Source organism: Lepisma saccharinum, chromosome 20 (assembly GCF_977018435.1).
Source record: "Lepisma saccharinum chromosome 20, izLepSacc3.1, whole genome shotgun sequence".
Taxonomy (NCBI): Eukaryota; Metazoa; Arthropoda; class Insecta; order Zygentoma; family Lepismatidae; genus Lepisma; species Lepisma saccharinum.
In genome coordinates, this window is record NC_139248.1 from 2581835 (window position 1) to 2604805 (window position 22971).

General features: G+C 38.7%; 1 protein-coding gene across 2 annotated transcripts in view; it reads left to right on the forward strand.

The window, feature by feature from the left end:
* Positions 1 to 22971, forward strand: part of LOC146003339 (neuropilin and tolloid-like protein 2) — a 423782-nt gene that overhangs the window by 71887 nt on the left and 328924 nt on the right. The gene's annotated exons all lie outside the window — the stretch shown is intronic.

The window sequence follows — 22971 nt, forward strand, 5'->3', positions numbered from 1 at the left end:
ATTGACAGTTTCAGACCATAATTTCTCCAGTCGACATCTTTCTTGTTCCAGCGCCTGATACACAGATTGCAAAGAGAGACATTCATTCCGCAATAGAAGCTTTGAAATAGCTACTGAGCGGGCAATCTCTTTCTCTCCGCCAAAGTCTATTCAGTGCCCATCCATTATCTCTGTAAGCAGCTTGCTATAAACAACCGCTTAAGTACGCAGAAAATTTGGCTCCGTCTCAGGTCTTTCAGCCGAAACGTAAGCCCTTGGCTGCGAAGACTTTTCTCTGGCGGAATCTCCTTGCTGCTTATTTGAGACTTCGCCAGGAGATAATGTCGCCGCCTTGAGTTTCCCATGCATTTATGGCTTTGCATGAAAGGACGCCGTGACTGAGATTTATAAGGGCTCGAGGTAGGAGCGGAATATTCAGGGGCTTTCTCTCACCGCGATTGAAGCCAGTTTTCCCTTTCTGCCGCTAGATGTCACCGCTGTAAAACATTACAGCAATAATGTAAATTCTGACAGTACGCATCAAGAGTATTATAGCAACCTGAGAGGTTATTTCTCAATACCTTATAGATATAACGTCACTCAATATTTCAACATCTTCACATATATTCGTTAACAGAATCTAGATTGATGAAAGAAACCGTATAAACATTTTTAAAATATGCATACAAAGAAGGTAACAGGGTAGGGATGCTTGAATGTGGCACCATACCAGGTATGTAAGTTACTTGTAGAGAATAGTTATTTGTTGTTGCATAACATTATATGGTTACGGTATATAAGTTTGTGGGGGAACAGGTAGGTACACTCCACTTCACATAAAGTGGCACATTTTATAGTGTTGAAGAGTTGAAATGTATACCACTTTATGTGAACAGGAGTGAGCAAATACCACAACCCCCTCAGTTTTCATGAAATCCGGAGTAGATGTTTCAGTAACAAAAGGAGTATTCCGCGAAATTAACATGAATCCAAAAGAAGACTGCTATTTTCTAAGCATTATTAATTTACCATTTCAAACGCAATAATGGAGAAATAAAACGAAACATTCATGAAATATGCTTGCCGTTGGATTATACGAAATCATTGAAAACATTATGCATTTCTGTCCCTTAAATAAATTTTAACTTTTGTTTCCACACATCTCCATATTTACGTCACAAGCGAATAATTCAAGTTTCATACGTGTTCGATTTGCCTGCTGTAGCCGCCATCTTTGGTAGCATATAAAGATTTTAAATGAAGCACTGATCGTTACCTAGAAAAACTTGCAAGAAAGATAGTAATCATTACTAATAGAATTTCCCCCGTCAGTGCTCAAGTAGCAGAATTGTATCAGACTTGTTCCGTAACTTGTAGAACCTTCCAGAATGATCTAGAACCGGACGAATTAACAGTTAATAACGCAATTTCTGATGATTTCATGTTATGGAAAAAAATTGTGATGGTGTGGCAACTCTGCCGTTTGTGGTACTAATCCTAGAAGCTACAGCGACATTCAACATGCCGCCTGGCATCCGTGTGTCAAGTAGCTTGAAAACTAACCTTAGGAACCAAATGAGACCTTTCACACCAGAATGGTGCGCCATGTTACACGTACCACTTGGCTCTCGCTTCCTCGTGGTGCAAGACACCACCTTCAGGTGGTTTTCCGTTGTGTATTCAGCGCATCGAGTCACACTTCCGCAATTTCCTGGCTTTCGAGATCGCGGTGGTTTGTCACTGGGCTATTTTTCTAGAGGTCTCGCTTATCGCACACCATATTGAACACCGTCGTCTACTGACGTCATCGGGGAATGCCTTCGTGGTTAGATTAGGTCTGTTTGATTTAGTTGTCTTGGCGTAAATGCACTGCAGTTTTTCGGGCCTTGTCCAAAAAGGCATTTATGTTAAAAGCTCTAAACCTAACATTCGTAACCTAACAACGAGAAAGTTTATCTTTACGTAAGTACACGACGGTGTTCAATACGGTGTCCGATAAGTTAGACCTATTTTTCTACACGGTATTACGTCACCTCGTTTGTCACGCATGCGCGGCGAATGAGTTTTCGACACGGGAGGAGAAATGACTGCTTAGGTGGTGTAGTTTGTGGTGAAGTGTCGCTTGCCACTTGACGCTTCGGGATCAAACACAGCCAACTTGCCCAGACCCTTGCCACTTCGGTAGGAAGTCTCCTAAGTCTTGATAAGGAGATAGTAGGCGACAAATCACAAGTACTGGTGTAAAGTATGCGATACATATCTGAAAATCGTCGAAAGATGGCAGAGCAACACGAATTTTTGTGCGTGTCCGAGGCTTTAAATTGTTTTTAAATCACCTCGCGTCTGTTATAATACCTTATTATCTCGCCTTCACTTCCGGGCTTCAGCTTGTTTTCAAGGAGCTTTCGTGATGGCTTTGCGCGATCAAAATCCGAGCTTTTCTCCTTTGTTTGCGGCCACCGCCAGAGGATGCTTTGGTGCTTGCGTGACTGAGTCTCTTCGCTCGCCAGTGTTGCCATACATGGACTCCCAAAACTCCCTCAGCACGCGACAATAAATATTCCATAAAATTTTCATGTACAAATCTTGGCCCGGCAATGGAGAAGAATAGAAGCACTGTACAGCGTGGCTCGACAGGGGATCAAGTTCAGAACCATGTGGTTCCAAGATTTTCTGGAAGGAACGAAGAAAGGAACAAGAGGAATCTAAATACTGAGAGCCAAATAGTCGAAGTAGCAAGAAAGGACTTGAATGCTAGGTACTCGTGCCTTACGCAAATTTAACTTATTAATACAGGGTGATTACAAATGATTCATCGGGTTTTGACGTCTTATAGCTTCAAATATATAATGCCCACCCGTTTGTACTAATAACCAATGAAAAAAGCATATTTTAAAGTTTTGTTTATGTCATTGCAGGTTTCATTGTGATGCGGCAGGGTGATAACAGTTTGCAAAATGGCGACTAATCAACAGAAAGCATTTTGTGTGTTGCAATATGAGAATACTGAATCCGTCACTACCGTGCAGCGTGCGTTCCGAAGACAGTACAGAATACAGCCACCAACCCACCAAAGAATTCTGCGGTGGTATCGACAGTTCAAGGACACAGGTTGCCTCTGTAAAGGAAAAAGCTTCGGACGACCAGGTGTTGCAGTTCAAACAGTGGAGAGTGTCTGAGAGGCGTTCCTTCGTAGCCCAAAGAAATCTACACGTCGTGCAAGTCGCGAACTGGGCATTCCTCAGCCAACTTTGTGGAAGATTCTGCGGAAGCGATTACATCAGAAACCATATCGCATACAGCTGCTGCAACGTTTACGGTCAAGCGACCGCACCATCACACGCAACTTTTGTGAACTTTTCCAGGAAGCAATGGAAGATGACGAATTTACCCCCCCCCCCCCCCGACTCGTGTTCAGTGATGAGGCAACGTTCCACGTAAACGGTCACGTGAATCGTCGCAACGTCCGCATATGGGGCACGGCAAATCTCCATGTTACAGAGGAGATTGAAAGAGATTCTCCAAAGGTGAATATCTTCTGTGCTGTCTCACGTAACAAAGTGTACGGGCCCTACTTTTTCCCTGGGAAAACTGTGACGGGTACAATGTACCTACACATGTTGCAAGACTGGTTGTTTCCTCAAGTGATAGCTGATATCCCCAACTTCATATTCCATCAAGACGGAGCTCCGCCTCATTGGCATAGAGAAGTGCGTCGCCATCTCAACGAGGAACTTCCAAACCGGTAGATTGGGCGCTGCTCTCAGGATGATTTCGCACTCTTCAGGTGGTCCCCAAGGTCTTCTGACCTTACAGTTTGTGATTTCTTTCTTTGGGGATACGTGAAAGACAATGTTTACGTACCACCTTCGCCGACAACATTGCCTGAACTCCAGGATCGCATCACTGCTGCGATGGTGAACGTTGACAGGGACATGCTCGAACGTGTATGGGTCGAACTTGACTACCGCATAGGTGTTTGTCGTGTAACACGAGGAGAGCACACAGAACATTTGTAATGATGTGTAAGAAACTTGAAAATGTTCTTCTTCATACAATGTATCATTCACTATTTTTTATGTAATACTTTGTGCAATACATTCGTCCAAAACCCGATGAATCATTTGTAATCAGTAATCACCCTTTATAATATTTTACTTACGTAGAGCACGTTGGCCAAATTTCTGTACTTAGATTTTTTCAAAAAAGCTGACTTTAACAAACTATGCAGTAAAAGTCTGTAATAACGTTAACGAAATGACAGATATGTTTTACAACATAATATACGAAACATTTGACGCGTGGCATCCCCTTAAGGCGCTTAACCCCTCCTAAATGCCCATGCTGGTTTACCGCCAATATAATTAAAAAAATAAAAGCAAAGGCTCACCACCACCAAAAATGGAAGCAAAACGTAGGTAACCCAGTTCACCATGCCAACAAATTTAAAGAACTCAGAAAAGCAATAAAAAAAGAAATATCAGCCGCCCATAACAGTTACTTGTCCGACATCGAAAACAATATTCAAAGTGACCCGTCACTTTTCTCGTCATACATAAATCGCAACAGGCAAAGTAAACAGTTTCCAATTCCTTCAAACAATGAACCTATACTTAACCTGAATACCGTCGTTGAAGAATTTGCAAAATACTTTCAATCTGTGTACGCAAACAATACGGCAAAGTACAACCTCGAAATCATGACGGGGCACACAGAGTGCAAAACGTTAGATTCACTCAACATTCAGGTGATCAGCGTGTCTGAAATTGAAGCAGCTGTAAAAAAATTAAATACAAAGAAGTCGGCTGGGCCAGACAAAATCCCACCCTACATCTTCAAAGGATGTGTAGATATTTTTAAAATTCCACTCTTTATTATCTACAATGCGATATTATCTTCTATGCAGTTTCCCGAACGGTGGAAAGTTACTGCCGTATGTGCAGTAGCGAAATCCTCGGAGAACAGAAACATACAAAACCATCGTCCTATAGCTCTTTTATCTGCCCCTGCTAAACTATTTGAGCAAATCTTATATTGCCACATATACAGCCATATTAAGGAAACATTATCTGAATTCCAGCATGACTTTCTGCTCTATAGAAACAAACCTTGGCGAGAAACTGCATTATATAAGCACGGTGCTAGATGATTTGGGGCAGGTGGATGTAATACACGGATTTTTCCAAAGCCTTGGACACTAGATCATGATATACTACTAAGTAAATTGGGCACTTTCAACTTTTCCTTTCCCCTCAGAAAACTTATGGCGTCATATTTAATTAATAGAAAACAATATGTTTCGTATAAAGGCCACACATCCAGCAAATTTTTTGTACGTTCCGGAGTACCTCAAAGGTTCAACATTGGACCTCTTCTCTTTCTTCTATTAATCAACGACTTACCAGAACATTTGATTAATTATAGGAAACTGCTGTTTGCAGACGACCTGAAATTCTTCCCAAGAAAAAAAATATTGAACACTGTGTTTGTCTCTACAACAAGACATAAATACATTGAGTGCGTGGTGTTTGTGCAATGGTCTTTCTCTGAATGCAGCAAAATGCATTTCCATTACTTATTCTAAACAAAGAACTGTCTTCAATTTTCAATATAAACTTAATAATACCAATCTAAAAAAAAATATGAAACTGCAAAGGATCTAGGAATATATTTTGACTCTAAGCTAACTTTCACTCACCATATTAACAAAGTAATAAGCGACGCTTACAAACTTATCGGGTTCATTATTAGAATGGGCAGAGACTTTCGAAACACTCAAACACTTAAGGTATTATATTACTCATCAGTACGCTCAAAACTTGAATTCGGGTATGTTGTATGAAACACTGACAGTATAAAGCAGTCTACAAAAATAGAGCGAGTACAATCGAAAATGTTACGTTACATGAAATATAAACTTGAAGGTACTTATCCCAGATTTGATTCGTACAGTAATGTAATAGACGAGCTCCGAATGCACAGGCTTGACGATCGAAGGACAGTCCGCTACTGCTGCTGCTCCGGAAAATATATAATGGAAAACTTCGCTCTCCTCTTTGGATCTCACAATTTAAATTACGCGTTCCTAACAATAAGACGCGACCCAATCATCAAACCTTTCTTGTGAATAGAGCGCGAACAAACATTGTCAAGAAATCCCCTATCTGGAGAATGAGTGTTCTCTACAATTATTTAGAAAAGCGTAACAAAAATATTGATTTATAAAAAGTAAAGGTAAAGTGTTCCCCTGTGCATAGCACCATGCCATATTCTGTATGTTTTATATGAAATTTAAAAACGCTGTAATGAAAACACTATGAAATAACGCTCACTGAAGCATGTATGAAAACCTGTATCTCTGATTGTTGCGGCTCCGGACTGTTGTGCATCCTTCACCGCTGAGATTATGAAAAAAAACCTCGCGTACTGATTATACGTGGTTTTATTGTATATAAAGCATGAGCGAACTGTAAATATACATAAAAATACATGAAAGTACGTAGCGTTGGGAAAAGCTATCTTTTCGCGTGTAGGTGTCTGACTCTGCTGTACGCTCGGCGATGTTCTATTGTTTTTAGTAGTACTGAACGCCAATAGATGGCGCTGCTTGACCTTTTACTCATTGTTTTGCGACTGACGGAACACTGATGCATTATGTAATATTAACTCTCTAACTGGGCAGACTGTTGTATTCATTTACGTAAATAAATTATTTTCCAAGTAAATAAATAAATGAATTTTTCTCTGAATGTTAGTGACAATGGTTCTACATCAGCGTGCAATATTAATTGGACATATCTGTTGTCTGGTGCTTTAAACTATACTTATTCTAACAATACGTTTTGCGAGAGCACCTCTTCTCTCATCTTCAGGTGAGTTTTATTTTGCCAGTGGTGGAAATGGAAGCTATGACAGATCTGTGATTTACTACAAATCCTTTGCTCTAACCAACTACTCCACGATACCCCCAGAATTTGGTACTGTTTCTAATTTTTGAGAAGGGATCATACGTGCTTGAATTATATTCTAGGATTGCTTACAGGTTTTTTGGGCCATTGCTATGAAGGCTACTTGTTTGATTTTCCTTAGTTTCCAATTTGGTTCTTTGTGTGGTACCGTTACGTTGCTACGTCTGTCGTGGGTTCGATTCCCAGGCAAAGTAAATTTCACCTGAAGACGAGAGAAGAGGTGCTCTCTCAAAACATAGTGTTGGAATAAGTATGGTTTAAAAGCACTCGTCAATGGATAATTCGCTATTAACTATAACCATGCTTAGATATTTACCCGAACAGTTGGCAACACTGGGGAGCAACTCCGAGGCTTCTGCATGAAAAGCTTACACGGCCATTCAGATGGAGATGAAATGATCTTGGCTCAGCGATCTTTCAATAGCCAGGCAGAAATCCGCGGCGGATATTTATATGACGGTGAAAACTGGAACCGAAAAAAATATGAGGAGGGAAATGGCAGGTTTTTTCGTCCGCGAAAAGAGCTAATTCCTCAATGGCCACCGGATGAAGAGGGTAATTGTGGGTTGATTAGGGGAAGAAAACTGAGAGCTGGATTGTAGGATATTGATTGGGAAATTTTAAAAAAAGACTACCCTCTTGGTTTTTGCGAGTTCGGCTTTTCTCCTGAGCTGCACCAGCTCTGAAACTTTCGACGATCATTTTGGAAGATGTTCTGAAAGAAGTGATCTGCTAAACTTTCAATAGAAAAAGATAATTTCGTCAGGATTGCACGTGTTTAAAATTCATTAAATATGCAGGGTGTCATTTTAACGGCACTCACGAACCACAGAAACGTATGGAGGTCTTAAAAACAAACAACTTTTCTCAGTAACATTTTTGTCCTTGGTGTGTCGTCTCGCCACTACAGTCGTTCAAAAAGCCTATTTTGCCGCCTGTATGCTGGCAACCTAACGTAACATTTGATGGCGTCTGTGACGTAACTTCCTGCGCTGAAACAGCACACAAATTTTGTGAAGAATGGCAAACTACAAACCACATTAGGTGCTTTAAAATGAAGCGAGAAACGCGTCCAGTGAACCAATAATACGAAAAATGGTAGAAAAACAAAAGAAGTGGTAATCTCGGTTTTTGTCTCTGTCTACATGTCAAATGTTTGCAAATCTCGTTGCATGAGGTTAATCTATCCACTTATCCTGATACATGTGTTGTACTGCTGATAACGGAAGTATCAGAGGTTCACGTTGTTACTTACATTATGGTTAAAACACACATAAGCACAGTAACTTTGCCTTAGCGGATGCATGCACTCTGCAAAATGACTTTCTAAATCAAATGCTTTTAAGGATAACATGTGCACATGCGTGAGCTTACTTGCATTAGGACCTGAGCTTTCGTTAAACAGGGTGTCTACCAGTCAAGAAAAATTACTACCTTTCTTCTTCTTTTTTTGCAGTATAGAGAATTTACATTCTTACAAACCTGTACTGGGATTTGATAAAATTGAATATTTGGAAATCTAAAATTGTATTGACTTGTGGTTAAGATCTGTTCACTTTGTTTCTTAAGAATTACATTCTTGTGTGCGTGAAGTTTTTGTAAACACATTAAATAATGTGGCCATTCCTCATCCAGGATGAAGTCTGAAGAATTATTATTTACGTGCATTAATAATTAAAGCGAGTCTAAATCTCGTTGAACTACTGCTTCAGTTTTCTTCTTAACCGACCTTGTGGTAGGGATTTTTCATTGAATAAAAATATCTATTCTTAATTTCCAACTATACCGAAGTAGGGGATGATTAAATAAATGTTAAGAAATAGGAAAGATCAAGAATAAGTCAAGAATTTTAGATATGTTATTTTGGTAGACACCCTGATGAACTGACCGTGTCGGAACAGCCCTTTGGGGCCCAGAGACCACCAAGCGTGGTCAGCGCTTCGACCCTCATCGCCGCTGTTCTCGTGGTCTCGCGACACCAGAGACCGCTGTTTCTTTTCAAGTATCTCCCCCCCTTTTGTTCCCACGATACTGGATCAACACTGAAATTTAGAGCCGAGAATCGAAATCCTGGACCGCTCGCTCCCAAAGGGACTTTCCGTACTTGAATGAAATTATAGTTTCTACGGCCCGGTGTGGAACACTGTAGTCCCCTGGTGCAGCGCAGTGAAATCGACAGCCCACATTGCTACACATAACCATGAAAAGGGTTGTTCGAGAAAGCAGTCTGCAACACCAGGATAAGGGCGCAGAGATCTTAAGTACGAAAGAAATAACCCAGAGAGAGCCTGAAATCACTGGGTTTAGCGCCAAAGGAACAACTGCAAAGGATTTTTCATTATCACTCGACTAGAGTTATACATCTCGAGCTCTTGAGCAGATAAGGCGAAGAGTGAGTTTCCCACCAGGAATGCATTCATTTCATGTAGTTGGAATGGGCACTGCTACTGAAAAAAGCAAAACATCAAAAGAGTAAGAATTTCTCCCAATGTTGCAAGTGGAAACTGTTTTTTATGTCCATTAAGCTAAATACAATCTGTAAAAATATGATTAATAATTATTTACAGACTCCGTAATGAAATGGAAGTTTCACTTTTTCCAGCACAAATAAAATCTTCAACCTATCCTGTTCCCGTTCATGTTTTCTTCTACACCATCGGAAGTTTGATATTCCTAAGAGAACAAGTAAAATAATACTCCCATAAACACACTACAAAGTTTTCTCCTCCTCCTATGACCATCCGGCTCGCACACCTCTCTTTCTACAGCCCGCCGCTAGGAAAGTTCGGTGGGGGAGCAGTTTCGGGTTCTCGCGTCTGGCTGGACGAGGAAACTGTTCCTCGTGCCCTCAAGGCCATCAGTTTCAATGGCTTTGTCTCATTCACATTTCAATAGAAATTAAAATAATCTGATTTGTACCAAATGCACAGCTACTTCTGCTTGCGGTAATGTAAACACTTTTCGCACTATTTCAGTTTATTTTCCAAGCTCCACGAAGCCTTCGTGATCAGTGAGCGAGTGCAACAATCAATTACCTTCAATACTTTAAAGATTGAAGAGCAAATGTTCCGTAAGCATTGGCCGCTAGGGGAAGAGAGAGCATTTTCGATGGAGGGTCAAAGTTTCGAGCGGCAATAAAAACAGAAAGAACGATAACGCCGAGCGGTCTCCGAGCCAAGAGGATGAAGCGGAGTTACCCTAATCGACTTAGCTGCGTGGCAAATGGAATGCAGCCCTCTCGGATACCTGCCCCACCGCTGATAGGCTAAGCCAGGGGCTCTGGACCTAAACATCTCCATGCAGGACAAAGGCTTCCGCGTTTCGTTTTCACCCTGGAACAAAAAAGAGAGGAAAGGGTTTTGAAGCAGCCAATGAGAGATCGATGAGAGGAAAAAGGAGTGAAACATAAGGACAGAAAGAGTCAGGGGAGATAGATGGTATAGTTAGGACCAGAAGGGGAAATAGAGAGAGAAAGGTATCGTGATCTGAAGAGCGGACGTAACAAGATGGAGAACAGAGAGATAGAGTATATAAAGAACAGATACATAGATAGATATAGAGACGAGAAGCGATTGATTGATTGATGAAGGGATACTCACAAATACCCCTGGCGTCGGTAGATAGGAGAGTGACTAATAACACACACACACATAGAGAGGGGAGGAAGTGAAATAAACTACGAATGCTATAAAGAGCAGAAGTTGAAAGAGTAGATGAAAGAAGAGATATGTACATAAGAGTATTTATTTATTTGCACTTCTACAGAGGATTGAATCTCCAATTACAGAAGGCGAGACTGAGTTTAGTTAATACAATAGAAGTTACATGGAATATACAAACACACATTCATACGCGCACAACACATACAGTATAACAAATGAGAACATACTATATGCACTTATCTACATACATTTTAGGCAAGAAGTTTATAAGTAATTCGTAAGTATTGCACACTGTAAATGGTAACATTTACATTTAGAAATCTATATTATACAAGAATGTTTTTATAGTACTGAGTTTATTAATGATGATATAGCCACATTAAAAGTGCAGTAGCAGACAGATAATAGGAGAGCAAAATGTAAAAAGTAGAAAGAGTTTGACTAGAAAGATAGGGAAGAGCCAGGAGAGAGAGAGAGAGAGAGAGAGTAGTAATTACGCTAATAAGATTGTCGCAGGGATATATCTGGATGAGAGATGCTGACAGAGTGCTCTTCATTCTTTGCACCCTTCTATGCCAGCGAAACATAATGCTTCAAGGGAAAACGTCCAGTTGCCATGACCCATTAGCGCTTACGAGACAGTGACGTCACCAGAATGATATGAAAGGCGTTACGGAATGGGGATGAGGTTCTTTTGTAATGGACAATCACATTAATTACACGTCTGAGTACGAGGGGGGGGGGGGCTGGAAAGTTCATGAAATCACCCAGAAGAAATACAGCTGGAACAGCCATTTTAATACATTATTCAACGTATTCCCCCCGAAGCTCAATACACTTTTCGCAACGATATTTCAACATTTGTAACCCTTTCAAATAGAATGCAAACCAACCCTCAAACTCCTCAACCAGTGCACAAATGTGTGCCCTTGAGATATTTTTTGAGGTTTGGAAAGAGGTGATAGTCGGATGGGGCGAGTTCAGGGGAATTGCGTTTTCAAAGTCTGAAACTACTATCTTACAAACTATTTCATCATTCTTCCTCCACATAAAACTTTCCAAAAAAATTTTGCATGTGGAACTTTGATCTGTACGTAAATTATTGTACAGTAAATAAATATATGAAGAAGGTTTGGAATTCTTTCGAATTTAGAGTAAGTTTCAAATGCAGAGTAAAATTTTATCTAGATTGTATATTGCTTCTTTCACTTGATAATTTCAAAAATAAAGTTACATTATGGAGAATGGTAAAGATTGGATTTTAAGTATATCAGTATAATTTTAATACTTTCTGATGTTATGTAAAATTTGAAATGTTCCTGGAAATGATTGCAACGTTCTGAATGAATAAGAAGGAACTATTTAGTCAGAAAACTAAATATTAGGCTTTTGTCCTGCGTTGTGTTAAATGTTGTAAATAGATTATACGGGACTACTATCGGATTAAAAATTACGGATATTCAAGTTTGGACTCCAATTAAAAGTTAATCAGTAGAATCACATAAAAACGAGTTACATCAAAATTCAGCTTATTCAATTCTGTGTCAATCTATAGTTACCAATTTATTTTTGATTATGCCTTCTATTTTTATCATCGTGAGAACAAAATAGGATTATCTTTTAGTTTGGCAAACTATCGCTCTCTTTGAGATTCTATAAATAAAGAACGGGTGTTTTTTTATTTATAGATTATATATTATATAATTTATTTATTTATTTATTATCCAAACTCTAATATCCATAATTTATAATCCGATAGTACTCCTGTGACGTTCTGTGAGGCCCGTAGTACCTCTGAGGCCTCTGTCGATCTCCTTGGCGTAGTGATTAGCACATCGCGCTTCGACGCCAGGGGTCCCGGATTCGAATCCAATCTGGTAAGACATAGATTTGTCCTTAATGGGAAAATTGAGAATTTAGTAAATGTGATAGTATATGTGAAAACAAATATTGATTGATTGATTTGCTTCATTTTACTTCGCTTCTTGTGCCACTTTTGGATAATTTGAGAAGATAGGGATGAGTGATGAAATGATGAATGAACACTCACAAACATTCACGCCCAAGCCAGGATTCGAACCCAAACCTCTGACGTTGAAGTTCAATGTGCTAACCACTACGCCAAGGAGGCCGGCTTGTTGAAACAAAGAAAGAGATCCTCTTATGGGTTTTCCTTTCATATTTAAAAAAAGACAGAAAAGCAAAAATAAACCAAATCTGTCAATCAATTCTTTCTTTGTAACTCTTTCACTATGCAATTCTTCTTTAGCATGCAACGTTTCTTATTAAAATCATAATACGATTTATGAAATGATGAAATCTGAAATTCTAATGAGAACACGGACAACCTTCTTTGTAATATATCGATCAGGTTTCAGAAACATGAATTTTTACAATACTTTTGCATGTGCAATTTTCCCTCTTTTAAAAGTAGCATGTTTTAATTATGTTACTAATCATTAAAGGAATACCTCAATACCATCCCGAAGTATGATAATTAATATTTACCCCTCAAAATAATGAAACACTTTCCCTCTCTGAAACTCGCATAGAAATGATAGCGGCCGTTTGCTTCGGCCAAGCCCCGAACGAACATAACCGAAGGGGCACAGAGCATAACCGATCCTCCCACATGACGTCACGCGCTCGTGCATGATCGGCAATTTTCGGATGGCGCTACCTTATATATTAAGTTACCTTCAGTTGGATCAGCTTGATCAAAACATAGCAACCATAATTTGTTAGTAAAGACAGTTGAACCTGAGTTATACGTATGTCATGGTCAACTGAGAATTTCTTACAAATGAGATTGATACCATTATTAAAATGCTATAATTGTATCTATTTTGAGGAACAAGATATACATAATACAGGTTATTTCTGTCATAAAGAGGTAAATTAATGAATCTAAATATATTAATTTGCCACTATATTAGAGAACTCTTTGATACTAAAATACTACAGTACACACTATAGTTTTACTACCCAATTTTAAAAATGAATCTTCAAAAAAGCTTTTTTTACTAATGACTGTGCAAAGTGTGGTATAAGCTATGCAGGCTATTTCAGCTTTAATTTTATGTGGATTAGCGTCCACTCCTTTTATAAAGTTAACTTTCTGATCAGGCGTCTAACTTTTCATTTGCTACTGGTCGGCCATGGAGAACAGCAAGAGGAAAACTGTCACTTCTGTGATATTGTTGTAGCTTGGTTACATACAAATCAACTGTATTTTATGAAAATTAGTTAAAGCATTACGTACAAATAAGGTTTAATTAACACGTTTATAAGTTGTATTTTACCAGAACCTGTGTATAAGACAGAATTACGCATAAAGCAGTCTCAACTGTACAACAAAATCATTATACAAATACAGAGACCATTGTCAAGCCGTAATACTATAAAAAAGAATTCTTCAAAATGACAAACCATAAAAATATAATACTAAATATCGCTATTAGTCCTCCGTGCGGTCTAAGCATCACCTTCTCAAACTGGAGAAAGCCGAATGGCTTCTTCTAGTCACGTGAGCGACGTCATCATCTGTAGGCGAGACAGCTGCCATGTTTGATTTATTTGGTGGAAGTAATGTTGGACCTTTTTAGTGAATGTGGAATTGCAATGCAATTTTAAGTACTGCAACGTAGTTTAATTGAAGTGTGAACGTACAAGAAATATGGTCTATAAGTGTTCAGTACCCCAGTGTAGAGAAAATTCTGATGAGAACAGTAAAACTAATGTATTTAGATTTCCTCAAGATGTTACTAAAAAAAAGAAATGGTTTAGGGCAATTCCACGTAATTTTGTCTCTAGGATCAACTCCAGGATAAGTAACACAGATTTTATACTTATCAATAAACTTGAGAAATAGCTTAGTTCACAATGTAAAGATTTATTGTGCACGAAATAGGCATCTTACAAACTTTTAGATTTACTCAAGTTTTACTTTTCTTCTTGGAAGTCATTTTTGATCACCAGTATCGAATTGGTAAATCTAACCAAGCTAATTTATTTAGAAATGCCAAATAATTTAACTAGAATTACCAAATTTGGTTAACGTTACATAGTTGTTTATCGTTGCAGAATTAATTGTAGAACGTTATAAAATATTGTCACATCTACCAAAACAATCTAGTGCTTTGATAACATATAATTTATACAAATATTCAGTTTCAAAGTATGCTTAAGGAAAGAAAACTATAGAACTGAGCAAGATTGAGAAATATGAACATTTATATTCTTGTTTTTAGCTCGCTTTTCTGCCTCTCTAGGTTAATCGGATATAATGGAAGACAAGTTGATATTTATGTTATGCATTGAAATACAAAGTACACTGTGTAAGAACAAGCACTTTGATGGAATATTTCCTTGTATAATTATACAAGAATATATTGTTTGTTTTAAATAAAAGTTTTCACACAAAAAGCATACTTTTTAACAGTTATGTGAATAAGCAAACATAGTCATTTTCTTTAACTTGGGTTTTCTTGAGTGTATTTAATAAAATTCTGTACTTGCATGTGTATAAATTATTTTTGCTCTACAAACTTTCATGTGACATTTTTCTTTGGTATTCCTAATCAAAATGGTTTAGAAATTTTCACTGATGTTTGGTTATTGGAAACGAACAAATCGCCAAACTCCTCAACGCCAAACTGTCAACCTAACCTTTTTTCGTTAGTGTAAGCAAATATTTTTTCCGCGTACCAATTGTAACCTAAAATCTATAACCGTTTTGTAAAAAGTATTGGTTCATTTTTTTAAAAAAATAAAGTGTAGCTAAAGTATTGAGACTTGCTGATGTCATGTTTGATTTTTGTTATTTAGCGTCGCTTTTCTACCATTTTGGCTAATCGCGACGATGAGGACGAATGACGATATGATGAAATTGATGGAGCACTCACAAATATCACTGGCCAGGATTCGAACACGGATCCCCTGGCGTTGTAGCGCTCAGTGCTAACCTCTCAGCCACGGAGGTCGGCTCCGACCTCAGGTGATCTCCAGTAGAGAATATTATTTTCCTTTAAACAAAAGTATTACATGTGTTCTTGAGGGCAGGTTAAGTAACTAAATACTGTGGATGTGCATTGTTAATAAATTGGAAGAGCTTTCCTAGTTTGTTCATTCTATGCTGGTGAAAATGAATGTCATAGCCGCCTGTGATCTTTTTACTGCCAGTTCCTGACATTGTAAACCCCACGTCATGATTTTGCTGAAAATATTCATGGTAACCACGCACTTGTATTTCTATATTTCAGACTGTCACAATTTCTGCAAGATTTCAATTCTCTTATAACTTAAGTTCTGCTTGTATAAAGCAAGTACCTAATACCCCACTTTACCTTCATGTTCCCAGTTATAATGACATTTTTCCTTATGCTATTTCCAGCATATTTCAATACTGGGGACATTGAATGGGAGACTGTGCACTTGGATGACCGTACGGGAAAAGTCTTCAGAGTTACTTTGGCAAGGCCTAGGATCGTCCAGGTGCAATCCCATCTATTTTCTCTGGATGTCCGTCGTACCTGTCTTCTGGAACGCAAAATGAAGAGGCGCGAGAATGTCCAGAAAATAATAAAGAAAGGAGGGAGGCAGAAGCATTAAGAAGAGCAATTGCAGACAGAATAGGAACCAAAAAAAACAGAGTATGACGCAACTCCCACATTTTAGATCTTAGGTGACCTGAAGGGTCGGATCAACAAAATCCATCTTTCTTCACAGTGGGATATTTTGCAAGAGGAAAGATGCATTATTTTCTTACCCCTCAACCTCTCTGAAAAACCTCATGCAGTTAAATATGTTGTAAATGACTCACTCTCTTTGTCAATGCTTTATCGTGGAGTTGAAATTAATGCAAAGAGATTTTCACGTAAGATTTCAAGTATACACATTGATATTGAAGATACAATACACTTCCTGGAAATGTTTGACAGTGTAGAATCAGCATGTAATATTAGTGATGTTTTGGAAGCTACTCAAATCCTTCTGGATAATGTAAAATACGCTGTGAATGAAAGCCGAGTGTCAGTGCTTCATTTTATAAAATCCCAAATACGATTGTGAAATGTACGTAATGAACGGCTGAGATATGATTCTGAGATTATTGTTTTCTCATCATTTTTGAATTTTATGTCTCCAAGTGCATATAGGTTGATCCGTGATTCAGGATATTGTATTTTACCCCATCCAAATAGTTTGAAGAAATTATGTTCAGATATCCGTGCAAGTCCAATTGCAGAGCAAAGTCAAGGTAATTTTCTGATGCACATGCAAGAAAAGGTGGTTTACCTTAAATACCATGAGTTGTACTGCTAATTGATATTGGATGAAATCCATATAAAACCCTACATCGATTACAAGGGAGGTACAAATGTTGGCACTGCCTATGATAGTTGTGAAGCTGCAAAACGTGCTCATGTATATATTATTGACAGTGTGCTCTGTAAGTACAAGGAAGTTGTGAAAACTGTAACTGCTCAGTCATTGCGTTGTGTAATTAAGAATGTCATATTGGGCCTTGAGAACTTAGGAATTAAGATTACATGTGTTGTTTCAGATAACAACATGATAAATACGAAATGTTTGATGTTGACCATAGGCAGAACTTTAAGTATATTCACCCAACTGATAAGAAGAGGCCTTTGTTTTATCTTGTGGACACTGTCCACTTATTTAAATGTATTAGAAACAACTGGCTCAATTAGAAAAAAATGAAAATGTGATTTGTTTACCCAGATTTTGAAAACCTGTGTGATTTCCATGTTGCATCATTTGCAACTTTAAGAACACTCTTTAGTATGGAAAGTGATATCATCCTAAAATATGCTTATAAATTATCATTAAAATCTTTGTCGCCAACTTCCCTGGAAAGACAAAATATGCAACTAGTTGTTCAAGTTTTCAACCATATGGTCATTGAAAGATTGAAGCAACAAGGGCCAAAACACAATTTGCCAAACTATGAAGACACTGCAGAGTTCATTAATATTGTTTCAAACTGGTGGGAAGTAGTCAACGTCAAGTCTCCATGGAAAGGTGCGAGGTTAAGAAATATTTTACAGTATCCTCTGACAAACGAATCCTCAGATGAGAGACTCTTATACCTACATAAATTCTTTGACTCGTTGGAAAAGTGGGAAAGTTTGAACGTCTCGTCAGGAAAACTCACCAGAGAAACTTGCAATGCCCTGAAAATAACACATGGACTAATTGAAATAACCAGATATTGTACAGAAGAGTTAGGAATGCAATACCTTTTACCAAGAAGATTTCAATCAGACATGCTTGAAGTAAGATTTGGTCAATACGGACAGTTGGGTGGTGCGCAGTACAACGTATCTCTCCATCATATATTTGAGACTGAACAAATACTGCGTCTTGCCAGCAGAATGAAGTTGAAACTGAAGTCACTTAAATATTGAGACATCTTTGTAAATCAAATTGACGAGCATGGTACATCTGAATTTACCCTGGCAGTTACAGAATTGGCTTCGTTTCAGAGTTCGAAAATTCGTGCTGCGTATATTGTGGAAGCGAAGAGAGATCTTCCTATTTTGATGTACCTAGCAGGCTATTGCTCTTACATTACAAGAAAAATATTGACGTGCGATGACTGTAGCAACATTCTAGTTTTGGACAAGATTATGCAAGATATTTCAAATGGATTTTATAAAAAGTTCGGATAGAGGTTGAAAGAAGATGAAGATAAGTGGTTGGTGAGCTGCAATAATGGACACGAATGCGAAAACGTTTTTAGAGTAATTTTGTGCTCCTCAACAAATGCTTTAACTAATTATTGTAAAATAGTAAATAACTTTGTTCAAGGCCGACACAAAAGAAGAAAACTCTCACACTCTAAACTTTTTTGCTGTTTGCATTATTCAATTGTCGAAAAAAATGGGTGTTGGTACTGCAAAGTGCTATCGGAAAGAAAATTAAATGATAAGAATATTGAAAGTGCTAGCGATGTGTCTAAGAGTTTATTAATTGGTTAGGAAACTTGACCAAGTTCCTGTCAACGTAACAGGCGGTGATTAACTTATTCTATTTGTTTTATACTTTTCTTACAAAACCTGTAACGAGTTTTATGTAAAATTTTAAAAAAATAAGGATAATATTTTATTAATACATGCATTTTTTAAAAAAACATTCCGCCAGGAAGTTTGTAACGATTTTCAACATGAATTTGGGTTATAATAGGATTTTTGTGGTTGCCATAGTGACTTCTTGATCGAAAATGTTGGTGTAAATATTATTATTTTTTTCTTTTATCTCTTCTAACTATATTTACGTGAGGGTAAATGTTAAAATATTACTTCCTCTGAGATTCCAGTCATTCAAAAAAAGAGGTAAACGAACTTAAATTATCTACGATGAAATTTTGTCTTTCTTTTAGAGCGTTAAGGTGATCGCCTCCAGATGATGACGTCAGGACTGAGCGCTGCGGCCTGAGCCTCTAAGAAGGTCTTGGTCTAAGGCACCTTGCTTTGGACGGCGGCTGCGGGACGGCATGGGTTCGATCCAGGGTTCAGTCTCCGGGAATTTTCGGCCTGTGTATAGGACCCGTGGCAACCCACCATCGTGAGGAAATTGGGGAGCTACGAGTGAGTAGCATAATCCGGTCTCGAAAATCTCCTATAACGGGGGGGTTTCGACGTGCTGACAACACGTCACCCCATTATCGGTTGAATAAACCTCTACACCTCTAGGTAGGATTGGGGAAGGGAGACTGGCAGTCGGGAGTAGGCCAAGGTCCTTCAAGGGCTGTCGCGCCACGGATTATTATTATTATTATTAAATATCGTTATTCCGGGAGATGATAAAGTTTGTCTCGGTATTTGGGGAGATAGAGTTAATTCCCGGAGGCTTGGTAAGACTAGCCTCTGGTATTCTTACTTAAGTGGGAACGATTGGGTAAAACAGTTCGTAAAAACCTTAAAGTCCACTCGGAGCTGGAACTACTTAATTCAGTGGCGTCGCTTGATTATTTCATTCGGGGCCTGAAAGGTCGACAGAGTATTATCAGGTGGGCTCTTTTCGATTTTCTGTCCTGTCCTTTGATCTGTCTGCTTCTTTGTGTTTGAGAGAGGCCAACGTTTTTTCTGTTCTCTCCTTTTACTTGATTTTTCTCATTGTTTGCCTCTTTTTCTTCCTTTCTCTTCCTTTTCTCCCTCATTTTCCATTATATATTTTCCCTTATTTTTCTTTCTTTCTTGGTATTTTTCCTTTTTGACATTGTCTTTCTATTCCCTTTCCTCTTTTCTTTTTTTACATTTTTCCTCATTGATCTTTCTTATTCCTCTATTTCTTTTATTCTTTTTCTCACATTGTTTCTCTTTTCCTTTTATTTATTCTGTTTCCATTTTTATTTATTTTCCTCTTTTCTTCCTTTCTTCTATTTCTTGTTCTTTCTCGTTTGTTTTTGTATCTTTTTCTTTGTTCCTCTTTTATACTTTCTTTCTCTCACTATTTCTACCTATTCCTTTTCTCTATGCTTTTTGTTTCGTTCTTTATATTTTCTCTCGTTCCCTTTTTAAATTCTCTCTGTGAGCGTGTGTGTGTGTTCTGTCTCTCTCTCTCTCTCTCTCTCTCTCTCTCTCTCTCTCTGTCTGTCTGTCTGTCTGTCTGTGTGTGTGTGTGTGTGAATCTAAGTCCACTGTAAACGATATGAACTTTCAGTTGTGTTATTGAAATGTTTAGTGACATCCAAGTCAATCTCTGCTAGTCAACATTTAGGCCCAAATGGGCTATTCGAAGCTCTATCAGAAGCGCTTGTGCAATGTGCCTCCACCTGGGACTTAACCAGTCTCATTGATTTCGACAGCGCTACCACTGTTTATTTCAATTTCTTCAGAATTTCTGTTGTAGGCTCTTTGGTTAGGCTGCGAACCGAGGTGCCTTCACTGGGAATGTAATCGTTGGTTACAAGGTGCCAGCATCGGCCACCAGAGGCGCTGAACGAAGGATTTGCCATTAGCAGATGTTCTGTGCATTCAATAACCGCCGTGTAAATAACATAATGTTTGCACGCGGTTCCTGGCGAGTGTAGTTACCGTTGCAGTCTTTCCCGACCGCCGTTCAAACTGTTATTTGCAGTGGCGCCATTGTTCGCCCGACACATGAGGTCGCGGACTGTACAATCGGTGGTCCCCAGCGTCCATTGTCTTTCGCCGAGTGTCCCCGGGGCGGTATCACATCCAGGGCTGATTGATTGACTGGCGCGGGAAGGTCTCTTGCATGCGTGTTTATCATGTGTGGCAATATGCGAGCTGCTAATGCGTCGGTATACGCTTATCGCTGGGGTTTCTATGCATGCGTTCGTATGTGTCTCGAACAATATGAAACCTGTGGCATGCAAAATGTTATCCATAGAGTGTAAAGTAGGGAGATGCGAGTAGGAGTTTGAGATGGAAACTTGTATACCGGGTGAATCAGCTAAAACTTGCACCCCAAATATTTCAGAAATGGAAGGTGCTATTGATGTGCTGTTTTTACAGAAATGAAGTGTAACCATGGGCTCCTAATTGTAGCCCATACACAGATTTTTATAATTATTAGAATGTGTGTTTATTTTAGAAAGTTACATTTTTCAAATGGAACAATGCCTATTGACAGTAACAAAATAAAACTAGAGTAAATTAGAATGTCAATGGTGTTTCTTTCAGTATTCTAGTACAAGTAGTTTTCGAGCTATCGTAGTTTGAAAATTGTACAGACCGGCAGTTGTCTGCGACATGTGTCAGCACTAACATAAGAAAAAAAATGAATAAATAAATTCGTTGAATTCTGAAGAAGGAGAATTGGCCTTCAAAGGTTGTGTTCAAAATGACGCCCACCAGCTTCAATACAAGCCTCCAGTCTGCCATGTAAAGATTGATGCACACGTTCTAGCATTTCATCGGAAATTTCAGCGCAGGAAGCAGTAATACGTCGTTTCATATCATCTGGTGTAGTCGGTATGTCCTTGTAAACAGTCTCTCTTAGCTTACCTCAGAGAAAAAAATGTAAAGGGGTTCAAATCTGGTGAACGAGCCGGCCAAGGTACAGACCCCCTTCGTCCAATCCAACGATTTTAAAACAATCTGTGAAGACAAGCTGTAGTACGTCTTGCACTATGCGCTGGACAGCCATCATGCTGATACCACATGTTCCTTCTAGTCTGCAGTGGAACGTCTTCTAACATCTGTGGAAGTTGGTCTGTTAGGAGGTTGAGATACTTTTGAGAATTTAGTGTTCCTTCTGTGAACAAAGGGCCTATGAGCTGATGGTTCACTATTCCACAACACACATTTAAACTCCATGGACGCTGACGTTCCACCTGACGAAGCCAATGAGGATTGTTGACGGACCAATAGTGCATGTTTCGGAGGTTTACTTGGCCATGATTTGTATATGTTGCTTCATCACTAAACAAGATACATGATAAATCTGGTGTAATTTGTCTTAATACCCATGCACAAAAGTTAACACTATTCTCGAAATAGTTTCCATGCAGCTCTTGATGGAGACATGATACGGATTGAACTTATAACGGTGGAGAACGCGCAGTACACTTGCCTGACTCATGCCACTTCCTAGTGCAATTGCACGGGAACTAAGGTGCGGATGTACAGCAACAGCAGCGAGAAAATTAATTTCACCCTCTTCCCCAGTCACTCGTTTGTTTCTGTTAAGTTTTCTACTTGTTACACTTCCAGTTTCACGTAATTGGTTCAAGAGGTTCACAAATAATTGTCTCGATGGGTGACTTCTATTGGGATATTGTTCCGCGTACAGAGCACAAGGACTAACAGCATTCCTCCTACATTCTCCATACACCATTATCATGTCGGCTTTTTCAGCATTGGTAAACACAATCTTCCACCACGTCCGACTTCTTGCACTATCACCAAGTAACTGACAAGGAAGTCGCAATGCAATCGGTGGACTGTAAAGGCAACAAACACACGAACATCAGAGCCTCGTAACTAAGCAGTTGAATGGAGCAGACAACTGCCGGTCTGTACAATTTTCAAACTACTATAGCTCGAAAACCTTGTATTAGAATCCTGAAAGAAACGCCATTGACATTCTAATTTACTCTAGTTTTATTTTGTTAGTCAACAGGCATTGTTCCATTTGAAAAATGTAACTTTCTAAAATAAATACACATTCTAATAGTTATAAAAATCTGTGTATAGGCTACAATTATAAGCGCTTGGTTACACTTCATTTCTGTGAAAACAGCACATCAATAGCACCTTCCATTTCTGAAATATTTGAGGTGTAAATTTTAGCTGATTCACCCGAGTGCATATATGACAATGGAGGGTCGTCTACAGAAGGACATGGGCCAACCTCACAGCGCGCTAAGACAC